This window comes from Mercurialis annua, linkage group LG7, assembly GCF_937616625.2.
Source record: "Mercurialis annua linkage group LG7, ddMerAnnu1.2, whole genome shotgun sequence".
Taxonomy (NCBI): Eukaryota; Viridiplantae; Streptophyta; class Magnoliopsida; order Malpighiales; family Euphorbiaceae; genus Mercurialis; species Mercurialis annua.
Genome location: NC_065576.1, coordinates 34,154,007 through 34,166,435, shown reverse-complemented (window position 1 = coordinate 34,166,435; position 12,429 = coordinate 34,154,007). Strand labels below are relative to the sequence as shown.

At 28.1% G+C, this 12,429-nt stretch overlaps 1 long non-coding RNA gene across 1 annotated transcript; it reads right to left on the bottom strand.

Annotated features, from left to right (window-relative positions):
* Nucleotides 1–4,629: 4,629 nt before the first annotated feature.
* On the bottom strand, nt 4,630–7,119 carry LOC126655815 (uncharacterized). The gene is made up of 3 exons (XR_007633095.2): nt 6,939–7,119; nt 5,804–5,889; nt 4,630–4,964 (listed from the first exon to the last, which is right to left on the bottom strand). It is a non-coding gene; the product is annotated as an uncharacterized LOC126655815 (long non-coding RNA).
* Nucleotides 7,120–12,429: the final 5,310 nt, after the last annotated feature.

Below are 12,429 nucleotides of genomic sequence, written 5' to 3'. Positions count from 1 at the left end.
TAATAAGAAGACGACAAAACTAAACACGCAATTTTAATTTATTATCTGAGTAACTGTAAAAACAACACAACTCTATTGGTTTTTTTAACAAGAGCATTCACAAGAAAATGGTGCTGATTGTCCGGGTCCGTTTCCTTTGCAAAACCCTCTTGCTCCTTTAACCCACTTATCGCAGTCGCTCCAACATTGTTCAATAACACATCCTGTTGGATATAACTCGTGAGGGCATTGTTGAGCCTGAACTTGAGGAACTATTGATGCAGCTGCAAGATAAATAACCAAAAAAATTATTTCTCTATTTATTATAATTTATAGTTCTTTTTATTTAATTCCAAGCTTTATGTATATTAAAAATAAAATGAATTAATATAAAAATATATACCTGAAAAAATGAGGAACATGAGGAAAATATGAGCAAATGAAGCCATAATTGATGAGATCTTATCTTTAATATAATGGAACTAATTGTATGGTTGAATAATATTTTGGTCTGTAATTTTCTTATAACAAAAGGAGATGTGTGTGTGGTATTTATATAGTGTGATTATATTTTTATGAGCATGAATTGAAATTTTTTGAACTTATGAAAATTAATGTAGAATATTTGAATTTAAGGTATTAATGTAAATCTTTTGAATGATCAATATATTTATAGAATGAAATGATTTCCGATATTCTTATTTAGTAAAAATAATTATTACTATTAAATATTTACCTTAATCACAAAGTATTGGTCTAATTATATTAAAAATTATTCTATTGAAATAGTATCAATAAATATGATATCTTTCAACCAGTGTTTTAAAAACCGAACCGGTATGGCCACCGGTTCGCAGTTCAACCAGTTCAACCGATTTAACTGCCAGTTGAACCGATTTTGTAAAATTTAGAATGAAAACAAAAAAACAATATAGATTAATACTTTCTATTAAAATATATTAATTTTTTTTTTCACATGTATAAAATGGTTATTCTTCTCCCATTATTTAAAGTAGCAAAAATAATTAAACTAAGATGTCAATTTTAGTAAACAAAAAAATATAATTAGCCATTTTGATTTAAATGACCTTATCATGTTAATTGGAGGTTTCAGAATAAAAAAAAAGGAAACAATTAGCTGGGAATGTTATTATAAAGAAATAATAAAAAAAATGTAAAATAACAGTTTTAGTATATATGACAACATATTGCATTACTTGAAAACATTTAGTTGAATTGTTTTCTTTCTTTATTCATTTTGGAAATAACCATTAATTTAAAATTTATTTTAGAAGGTGATCAACCTAGCTATTTTATAGATGTCAACATATTATATTTGCTTGATTTTAACTATTGTCTTCCATATATATTTTAAAATAGCTTTTAATTTACTCTTATTTATAAAAGGGGAATAAATTATAGCAAGTCAATCGTAATTGTTTTGAGAGCAAGCAAACATAGTAAATATAGAAAGGAAGTGGAAAAAATATGAGCAATTGTTTGAAATATAAGAATATTAATAAAACCAAACGGTTCAATCGGGTTTTCAGTTTCCGGTTTTCACGGTTCGGGCCAGTCTAATCCATTTCGATCGGATTTCCAGTTCAGAGAGGCTGATTGGACTAGACAGATAGTCAGATCCCGGTTGAATCAGTCGATCCGGTTTTTAAATCATTTCTTTCAACTATTCCGTTTATCTTTTAAATTTGGTAAAGTCAATTTTTTTTTTGATAGAATTGAATAAAAGTCTGCCATATAACAGAAAAATTCCATATACATTACGCAGTAAATTATTATTTATGAAATATTTCTTATTATATAATCACTAAGCTGTAACCCCTTATTAGAAAACAGCTAATATAGTAACAAATTAGTATATATCAGTGGTAATTCTTAAAAAATTAATCTTATAACTAGTAAAGATGGTTTCTATATAATGAAATGTTTTTTTAATATAAAATGACAAAATACTTACAAGGCATGTAACGTCAAAATAAATGGCTAAAAAATCAAGAACTTGCAGTGATGGTATTTTGATTTCAAAACTATTTTGGAATGAAATCATGCGTCTAATATTTACTACCCATAATTTATCCTTCCGCCATTCCAAAGTTTATGATATTTTGAAAGAAGAGGCACATATTAAAAAATAAAAAACGATTTCCTACTTTATATAAAATATCCTATATTTTTGTAATGTCTAAAAAATTTGAATAGACATTAATTGTTTTTAGTTTTTTTATTATTAATTGCTTTTAGTTTGTTTTCGATGTGATCTTTTATCCTTTAAGAGAGTGGACCAGAAAATATCTCATTGGTTTGGTATAAACATCAAACAATCGGTTAATACAGTCCCTGAATTTCTTATTTGCGAGTTTACTTACATCCGTTTTGATCAATTTAAGAATAATACTCACAAATTTTATATTAATAAGAAAAATTTTAGAAAATTTTAAGATAAAATTAAATAAAAAAATGTAAGAGTGAGATTATAATTATTACATTTTAAATTATATGTGGATAGACCTTATAAATTTCTTCAAGATAACAACATTAATTTCACATAAAAGATTAAGATTAAGTTCTCAAATAGTCAATTTCACGTAAATGTTTGTTTTTTTCTTAGCTTATGAAAATGTTAAATAAATAAAAATTTAGCTCAAAGATTTTCAAACAAAATTATGTTAGTGACTCATTCAGTCATGAAATTGGAGTCGTAAATTAATCCTACCGTCTTGACATTGAAGATGATTGATATATTATGAGCTTTCATTTAGTACGGCCGAATATTTTGCTCATCCCTTACTGATAATATATGACCATATCTTGTATGAGGAAAAATATTAAGTATAATAAATTACAATATATAAAGGATAATTTTTTTTAAAAAAAAAGTATAAACTATATCTACGATAAATATAAGTAGTATAAGTTTATATTGAATATTTATTGATATTAATTTTAAAATGTTTATTTTATAATTTTAATTATCAATCATAAATATCGTAATGAATGTAATAAGAAGACGACAAAACTAAACACGCAATTTTAATTTATTATCCGAATAACTGTAAAAACAACACAACTCTATTGGTTTTTTTAACAAGAGCATTCACAAGAAAATGGTGCAGATTGTCCGGGTCCGTTTCCTTTGCAAAACCCTCTTGCTCCTTTAACCCACTTATCGCAGTCGCTCCAACATTGTTCAATAACACATCCTGTTGGATATAACTCGTGAGGGCATTGTTGAGCCTGAACTTGAGGAACTATTGATGCAGCTGCAAGATAAATAACCAAAAAAATTATTTCTCTATTTATTATAATTTATAGTTCTTTTTATTTAATTCCAAGCTTTATGTATATTAAAAATAAAATGAATTAATATAAAAATATATACCTGAAAAAATGAGGAACATAAGGAAAATATGAGCAAATGAAGCCATAATTGATGAGATCTTATCTTTAATATAATGGAACTAATTGTATGGTTGAATAATATTTTGGTCTGTAATTTTCTTATAACAAAAGGAGATGTGTGTGTGGTATTTATATAGTGTGATTATATTTTTATGAGCATGAATTGAAATTTTTTGAACTTATGAAAATTAATGTAGAATATTTGAATTTAAGGTATTAATGTAAATCTTTTGAATGATCAAATATATTTATAGAATGAAATGATTTCCGATATTCTTATTTAGTAAAAATAATTATTACTATTAAATATTTACCTTAATCACAAAGTATTGGTCTAATTATATTAAAAATTATTCTATTGAAATAGTATCAATAAATATGATATCTTTCAACCAGTGTTTTAAAAACCGAACCGGTATGGCCACCGGTTCGCAGTTCAACCAGTTCAACCGATTTAACTGCCAGTTGAACCGATTTTGTAAAATTTAGAATGAAAACAAAAAAACAATATAGATTAATACTTTCTATTAAAATATATTAATTTTTTTTTCACATGTATAAAATGGTTATTCTTCTCCCATTATTTAAAGTAGCAAAAATAATTAAACTAAGATGTCAATTTTAGTAAACAAAAAAATATAATTAGTCATTTTGATTTAGATGACCTTATCATGTTAATTGGAGGTTTCAGAATAAAAAAAAAGGAAACAATTAGCTGGGAATGTTATTATAAAGAAATAATAAAAAAAATGTAAAATAACAGTTTTAGTATATAGGACAACATATTGCATTACTTGAAAACATTTAGTTGAATTGTTTTCTTTCTTTATTCATTTTGAAAATAACCATTAATTTAAAATTTATTTTAGAAGGTGATCAACCTAGCTATTTTATAGATGTCAACATATTATATTTGCTTGATTTTAACTATTGTCTTCCATATATATTTTAAAATAGCTTCTAATTTACTCTTATTTATAAAAGGGGAATAAATTATAGCAAGTCAATCGTAATTGTTTTGAGAGCAAGCAAACATAGTAAATATAGAAAGGAAGTGGAAAAAATATGAGCAATTGTTTGAAATATAAGAATATTAATGTCACGACCCAAAATCGAGGGCCGCGACCGACGCTAGGGAATGGGAATTGTAGTTCCGAAACCCGTAACAAGCCTGAAATTCACTAAAACTTTTTCGCAAACATTAATCATATAAGGACCTTACAAACGGAAGCATTTAACAAAGACACATTTATTTGCACTGGTAAAACATTACAACTTGCTCGGGTCTATCGTTTCCGTACCTTGTACGTACTAACCTGGCATATACTACTAGTGTCAAAGTTACATCACGGGAATCTACCTCCGTGGTACAAAGCATAACTATCGTGGCCAAACAAATATATACAAACTGACAGCAACTATAAACCATATAAAATTTCACTGCTACACTGGTCAGACATCACACTACTGCAGCATCTACGGAAGTCGGGGCTATACATAGACAAAGGAACTTCCGGTTAAAGACGAACTTCTAGCCAAGTTCAGAATCTAGGTACCTGAAAAACACACTATTGGGGGGTCAGCTATTAAGCTGAGTGAGGTATATTTTACTTACCATATTATCAAAATAAGCATCGCATTTTTTTTAAAAAAACATTTTTAAAATATTATACAATCACATTTTACACAATTCCAACATATACAATCACAACAATTGCAAACAATTCACTAAATACAAGTATTTGATCCGATCGAAACCTTAATCTTAAACTCCTTAACCTCTCCTAATTCGTATTATATTTGAATCATATCGTTCGAGTGGCCGGATCCCGAGATAGTTCGACCGAGTTACCCGCTACCACGTGGCATAGTCCCGAGATAGTTCAACCGAGTTACATCATGTCACTACTTAATCCCAAGTTGTGGGTCCCGAGATAGTTCGACCGAGTTACCCACCAGATACGGGTCCCGAGATAGTTCGACCGAGTTACTCGTATCTGCCACAATTATAATCCTCCTTTCCGATACCCAAACATATTCCATTTCATAATTATAAATATGATCAATATTTAATGAGCTCATATCAAACGTATCTATGTACGAATATCTAGACTTTCATAAACACCGGTGATCACACGGCCTATTGACGCCCAATAGGTAGCTCGTTTCTTTGGATCATATACAAATTCACATTGGCAAATAATCGACAAGTCATAAACAAAGTAATGCAATCCATATATCAACAAATCAATCCACAAACAACAATTCAAGTATTATCCAATCCAACAAGAACAATTCAATCAAATCAAACTATACAATTTATGCGATGCATTTAGTAATAATAATATATACAGTATATATAAAATAGTTTTTAATACGATAATAAGAGTGAGTAAAATATACTCACTGCTTGCTATCCATATCCTTCGATAACAGCTAAGCGATATTGCGTTTTGTAAGTTCCGGGTTCCATTGGTAGTCGCCTCTTCAAGTCTACACAAATTCGATAGTAACTCGAATTAATTACACTCTAACTATAATTAATTAATCCAAAACTAGGTTTCTAGCCAAATTCGGCTATTGAAACCGTTTACTTAAAACAGTCTGACTCCTAAAAAAAATTGACATTCTTAATGTTCAGAACGTCGCCTACAACTTTCGTTTAGGTCTCGGACCGAGATTATCACCCGAAGGTGTCGGAATTTGGCCCCGAAGTTAATAACTTAGGGCTGTCCTAAATTTCAGAACTGCTATGCGCGACATAATGTTCTGATTTATTTGAGCTATTTAAAGGCCGAATTAGCAGAAACTTATACTTATACATTTAAAGACGACATCCTTAAGTTTCCGTACCAACAAACGGAACCTAATTTGGAGCTATATAGATCGAGATATTGCCCTGGAAATATGGCTGTTCCGCAGCGCATTAATTCCAGCAACATCGTTAAATTCTCAAGTAATCTCTTTAACGTTTCGGTCGATTAAAACAGATATGTACTCAATATTAATCCATATATTTTAACCTTAATTCATGCCATAACCATCAACTTAAATCTATCTCAACCTCCCTAACGTTTTCGTGCAAAAACTATTTTTGCGTTACGCTTGAAACTAGTTACGTATCGCTAAGCGTTCTAAGTAAATTTTAATGTGATTAACCCCCAACGAAGGGTGGCATCAGCCCCCCTTCACCTTCCTTAGGACCTCCCCTGTTTTGGACAAGGGAGGGGCTGCCATGGCTGCTGAAACGCAGCCCCACCGTGCTTTGGCACGGTGGCGCATCCTTTAGCCACCAAGGCCTCCTTTGGCCACCACCCATCACAAAAATCTTAAGCATACTCAAATGTCCAGCCATAACTAAACTCTCACATCACACAAACCACAACTATCATATTTTACCAATTCAAACATCAAACCTAGCTTCAACCAACAAATTATTAATCAAAAACACTAATGGAAGCTTTGAATTCATCATCATCATTATATACAATAAAACCCGAACTCAAAGCAGAAAACCCTAACTAATAGGTGATGATTTTTACCTCAATTGATAGGGATAGATGTGTAGAGCTCGTTCCCCTCGTTCCGTGGCCGCAAGAATCACCTCAATCAGACCAAAAACGAAGAAGTTATGGCACTTGTAAGATTGTGTTGCATATGGTGTTCTTGAGGTTGAAGATGGTCAAGGGTTTTCAGCTGAGATAAGTGTATAATTCTGAGTTTAAAATCAAATAAGTGGCCTTATATATTTATGGCAAAGTTCCCCTTTGATCCCTAATATTGACACCTCCTCACGATTCGGTTACGAACTTATATTTCGCCCAATTTAGTCCATAAATCGCTTAATCATTTGAACTCGATAAACTTTGTATTATTTATTTCCAAATAAATAATATCACCTTAATACCTCACAATTCCATCTCCAATAATTTATTTTAGCAATTTTCGGCTAAAAACGCTCAAATTCCATTTTGAGCTAAAATGCACTTTTTCCAACTTTTTCGTCCAATTGTTATTTTAATAATTATCGATAATCAATTTATCGATATTATTTTTATAAATACTAATTCCCGTCAATTATTTATTTAATTTCTATTTTCCGGGAACTAAACGCTTATTTTCAAAAAAAATTGAGCTAAAGTGGACTTTTAACCACTTTCTCACATTTATCTCTTTCACCCAGTTCCATTTTTATTGTGGAAGATTATTATTAAAATTTCCTTATTAAAATTCCAATGTCGACCTACTCGGGTCTTCTTTTATTTAATTATTTCTCAATAATTTCCTTTTTGGCCGTTTTAACAGTTTAAATTTAGACACGCTGCCTACTTTGCAACGTCAGACATACGGGATATTACAATTAATAAAACCAAACGGTTCAATCGGGTTTTCAGTTTCCGGTTTTCACGGTTCGGGCCAGTCTAATCCATTTCGATCGGATTTCCAGTTCAGAGAGGCTAATTGGACTAGACAGATAGTCGGATCCCGGTTGAATCAGTCGATCCGGTTTTTAAATCATTTCTTTCAACTATTCCGTTTATCTTTTAAATTTGGTAAAGTCAATTTTTTGATAGAATTGAATAAAAGTCTGCCATATAACAGAAATATTCCATATACATTACGCAGTAAATTATTAATTTATGAAATTTTTCTTATTATATAATCACTAAGCTGTAACCCCTTATTAGAAAACAGCTAATATAGTAACAAATTAGTATATATCAGTGGTAATTCTTAAAAAATTAATCTTATAACTAGTAAAGATGGTTTCTATATAATGAAATATTTTTTTAATATAAAATGACAAAATACTTACAAGGCATGTAACGTCAAAATAAATGGCTAAAAAATCAAGAACTTGCAGTGATGGTATTTTGATTTCAAAACTATTTTGGAATGAAATCATGCGTCTAATATTTACTACCCATAATTTATCCTTCCGCCATTCCAAAGTTTATGATATTTTGAAAGAAGAGACACATATTAAAAAATAAAAAACGATTTCCTACTTTATCTAAAATATCCTATATTTTTGTAATGTTTAAAAAATTTGAATAGACATTAATTGTTTTTAGTTTTTTTATTATTAATTGCTTTTAGTTTGTTTTCGATGTGATCTTTTATCCTTTAAGAGAGTGGACCAGAAAATATCTCATTGGTTTGGTATAAACATCAAACAATCGGTTAATACAGTCCCTGAATTTCTTATTTCCCAGTTTACTTACATCCGTTTTGATCAATTTAAGAATAATACTCACAATTTTTATATTAATAAGAAAAAATTTAGAAAATTTTAAGATAAAATTAAATAAAAAAAATGTAAGAGTGAGATTATAATTATTACATTTTAAATTATATGTGGATAGACCTTATAAATTTCTTCAAGATAACAACATTAAATTCACATAAAAGATTAAGATTAAGTTCTCAAATAGTCAATTTCACGTAAATGTTTGTTTTTTTTCTTAGCTTATGAAAATGTTAAATAAATAAAAATTTAGCTCAAAGATTTTCAAACAAAATTATGTTAGTGACTCATTCAGTCATGAAATTGGAGTCGTAAATTAATCCTACCGTTTTGACATTGAAGATGATTGATATATTATGAGCTTTCATTTAGTACGGCCGAATATTTTGCTCATCCCTTACTGATAATATATGACCATATCTTGTATGAGGAAAAATATTAAGTATAATAAATTACAATAAATAAAGGATAATTTTTTTTAAAAAAAAGTATAAACTATATCTACGATAAATATAAGTAGTATAAGTTTATATTGAATATTTATTGATATTAATTTTAAAATGTTTATTTTATAATTTTAATTATCAATCATAAATATCGTAATGAATGTAATAAGAAGACGACAAAACTAAACACGTAATTTTAATTTATTATCGGAGTAACTGTAAAAACAACACAACTCTATTGGTTTTTTTTAACAAGAGCATTCACAAGAAAATGGTGCTGATTGTCCGGGTCCGTTTCCTTTGCAAAACCCTCTTGCTCCTTTAACCCACTTATCGCAGTCGCTCCAACATTGTTCAATAACACATCCTGTTGGATATAACTCGTGAGGGCATTGTTGAGCCTGAACTTGAGGAACTATTGATGCAGCTGCAAGATAAATAACCAAAAAAATTATTTCTCTATTTATTATAATTTATAGTTCTTTTTATTTAATTCCAAGCTTTATGTATATTAAAAATAAAATGAATTAATATAAAAATATATACCTGAAAAAATGAGGAACATAAGGAAAATATGAGCAAATGAAGCCATAATTGATGAGATCTTATCTTTAATATAATGGAACTAATTGTATGGTTGAATAATATTTTGGTCTGTAATTTTCTTATAACAAAAGGAGATGTGTGTGTGGTATTTATATAGTGTGATTATATTTTTATGAGCATGAATTGAAATTTTTTGAACTTATGAAAATTAATGTAGAATATTTGAATTTAAGGTATTAATGTAAATCTTTTGAATGATCAATATATTTATAGAATGAAATGATTTCCGATATTCTTATTTAGTAAAAATAATTATTACTATTAAATATTTACCTTAATCACAAAGTATTGGTCTAATTATATTAAAAATTATTCTATTGAAATAGTATCAATAAATATGATATCTTTCAACCAGTGTTTTAAAAACCGAACCGGTATGGCCACCGGTTCGCAGTTCAACCAGTTCAACCGATTTAACTGCCAGTTGAACCGATTTTGTAAAATTTAGAATGAAAACAAAAAAACAATATAGATTAATACTTTCTATTAAAATATATTAATTTTTTTTTTCACATGTATAAAATGGTTATTCTTCTCCCATTATTTAAAGTAGCAAAAATAATTAAACTAAGATGTCAATTTTAGTAAACAAAAAAATATAATTAGCCATTTTGATTTAAATGACCTTATCATGTTAATTGGAGGTTTCAGAATAAAAAAAAAGGAAACAATTAGCTGGGAATGTTATTATAAAGAAATAATAAAAAAAATGTAAAATAACAGTTTTAGTATATATGACAACATATTGCATTACTTGAAAACATTTAGTTGAATTGTTTTCTTTCTTTATTCATTTTGGAAATAACCATTAATTTAAAATTTATTTTAGAAGGTGATCAACCTAGCTATTTTATAGATGTCAACATATTATATTTGCTTGATTTTAACTATTGTCTTCCATATATATTTTAAAATAGCTTTTAATTTACTCTTATTTATAAAAGGGGAATAAATTATAGCAAGTCAATCGTAATTGTTTTGAGAGCAAGCAAACATAGTAAATATAGAAAGGAAGTGGAAAAAATATGAGCAATTGTTTGAAATATAAGAATATTAATAAAACCAAACGGTTCAATCGGGTTTTCAGTTTCCGGTTTTCACGGTTCGGGCCAGTCTAATCCATTTCGATCGGATTTCCAGTTCAGAGAGGCTGATTGGACTAGACAGATAGTCAGATCCCGGTTGAATCAGTCGATCCGGTTTTTAAATCATTTCTTTCAACTATTCCGTTTATCTTTTAAATTTGGTAAAGTCAATTTTTTTTTTGATAGAATTGAATAAAAGTCTGCCATATAACAGAAAAATTCCATATACATTACGCAGTAAATTATTATTTATGAAATATTTCTTATTATATAATCACTAAGCTGTAACCCCTTATTAGAAAACAGCTAATATAGTAACAAATTAGTATATATCAGTGGTAATTCTTAAAAAATTAATCTTATAACTAGTAAAGATGGTTTCTATATAATGAAATGTTTTTTTAATATAAAATGACAAAATACTTACAAGGCATGTAACGTCAAAATAAATGGCTAAAAAATCAAGAACTTGCAGTGATGGTATTTTGATTTCAAAACTATTTTGGAATGAAATCATGCGTCTAATATTTACTACCCATAATTTATCCTTCCGCCATTCCAAAGTTTATGATATTTTGAAAGAAGAGGCACATATTAAAAAATAAAAAACGATTTCCTACTTTATATAAAATATCCTATATTTTTGTAATGTCTAAAAAATTTGAATAGACATTAATTGTTTTTAGTTTTTTTATTATTAATTGCTTTTAGTTTGTTTTCGATGTGATCTTTTATCCTTTAAGAGAGTGGACCAGAAAATATCTCATTGGTTTGGTATAAACATCAAACAATCGGTTAATACAGTCCCTGAATTTCTTATTTGCGAGTTTACTTACATCCGTTTTGATCAATTTAAGAATAATACTCACAAATTTTATATTAATAAGAAAAATTTTAGAAAATTTTAAGATAAAATTAAATAAAAAAATGTAAGAGTGAGATTATAATTATTACATTTTAAATTATATGTGGATAGACCTTATAAATTTCTTCAAGATAACAACATTAATTTCACATAAAAGATTAAGATTAAGTTCTCAAATAGTCAATTTCACGTAAATGTTTGTTTTTTTCTTAGCTTATGAAAATGTTAAATAAATAAAAATTTAGCTCAAAGATTTTCAAACAAAATTATGTTAGTGACTCATTCAGTCATGAAATTGGAGTCGTAAATTAATCCTACCGTCTTGACATTGAAGATGATTGATATATTATGAGCTTTCATTTAGTACGGCCGAATATTTTGCTCATCCCTTACTGATAATATATGACCATATCTTGTATGAGGAAAAATATTAAGTATAATAAATTACAATATATAAAGGATAATTTTTTTTTAAAAAAAAGTATAAACTATATCTACGATAAATATAAGTAGTATAAGTTTATATTGAATATTTATTGATATTAATTTTAAAATGTTTATTTTATAATTTTAATTATCAATCATAAATATCGTAATGAATGTAATAAGAAGACGACAAAACTAAACACGCAATTTTAATTTATTATCCGAGTAACTGTAAAAACAACACAACTCTATTGGTTTTTTTAACAAGAGCATTCACAAGAAAATGGTGCAGATTGTCCGGGTCCGTTTCCTTTGCAAAACCCTCTTGCTCCTTTAACCCACTTATCGCAGTCGCTC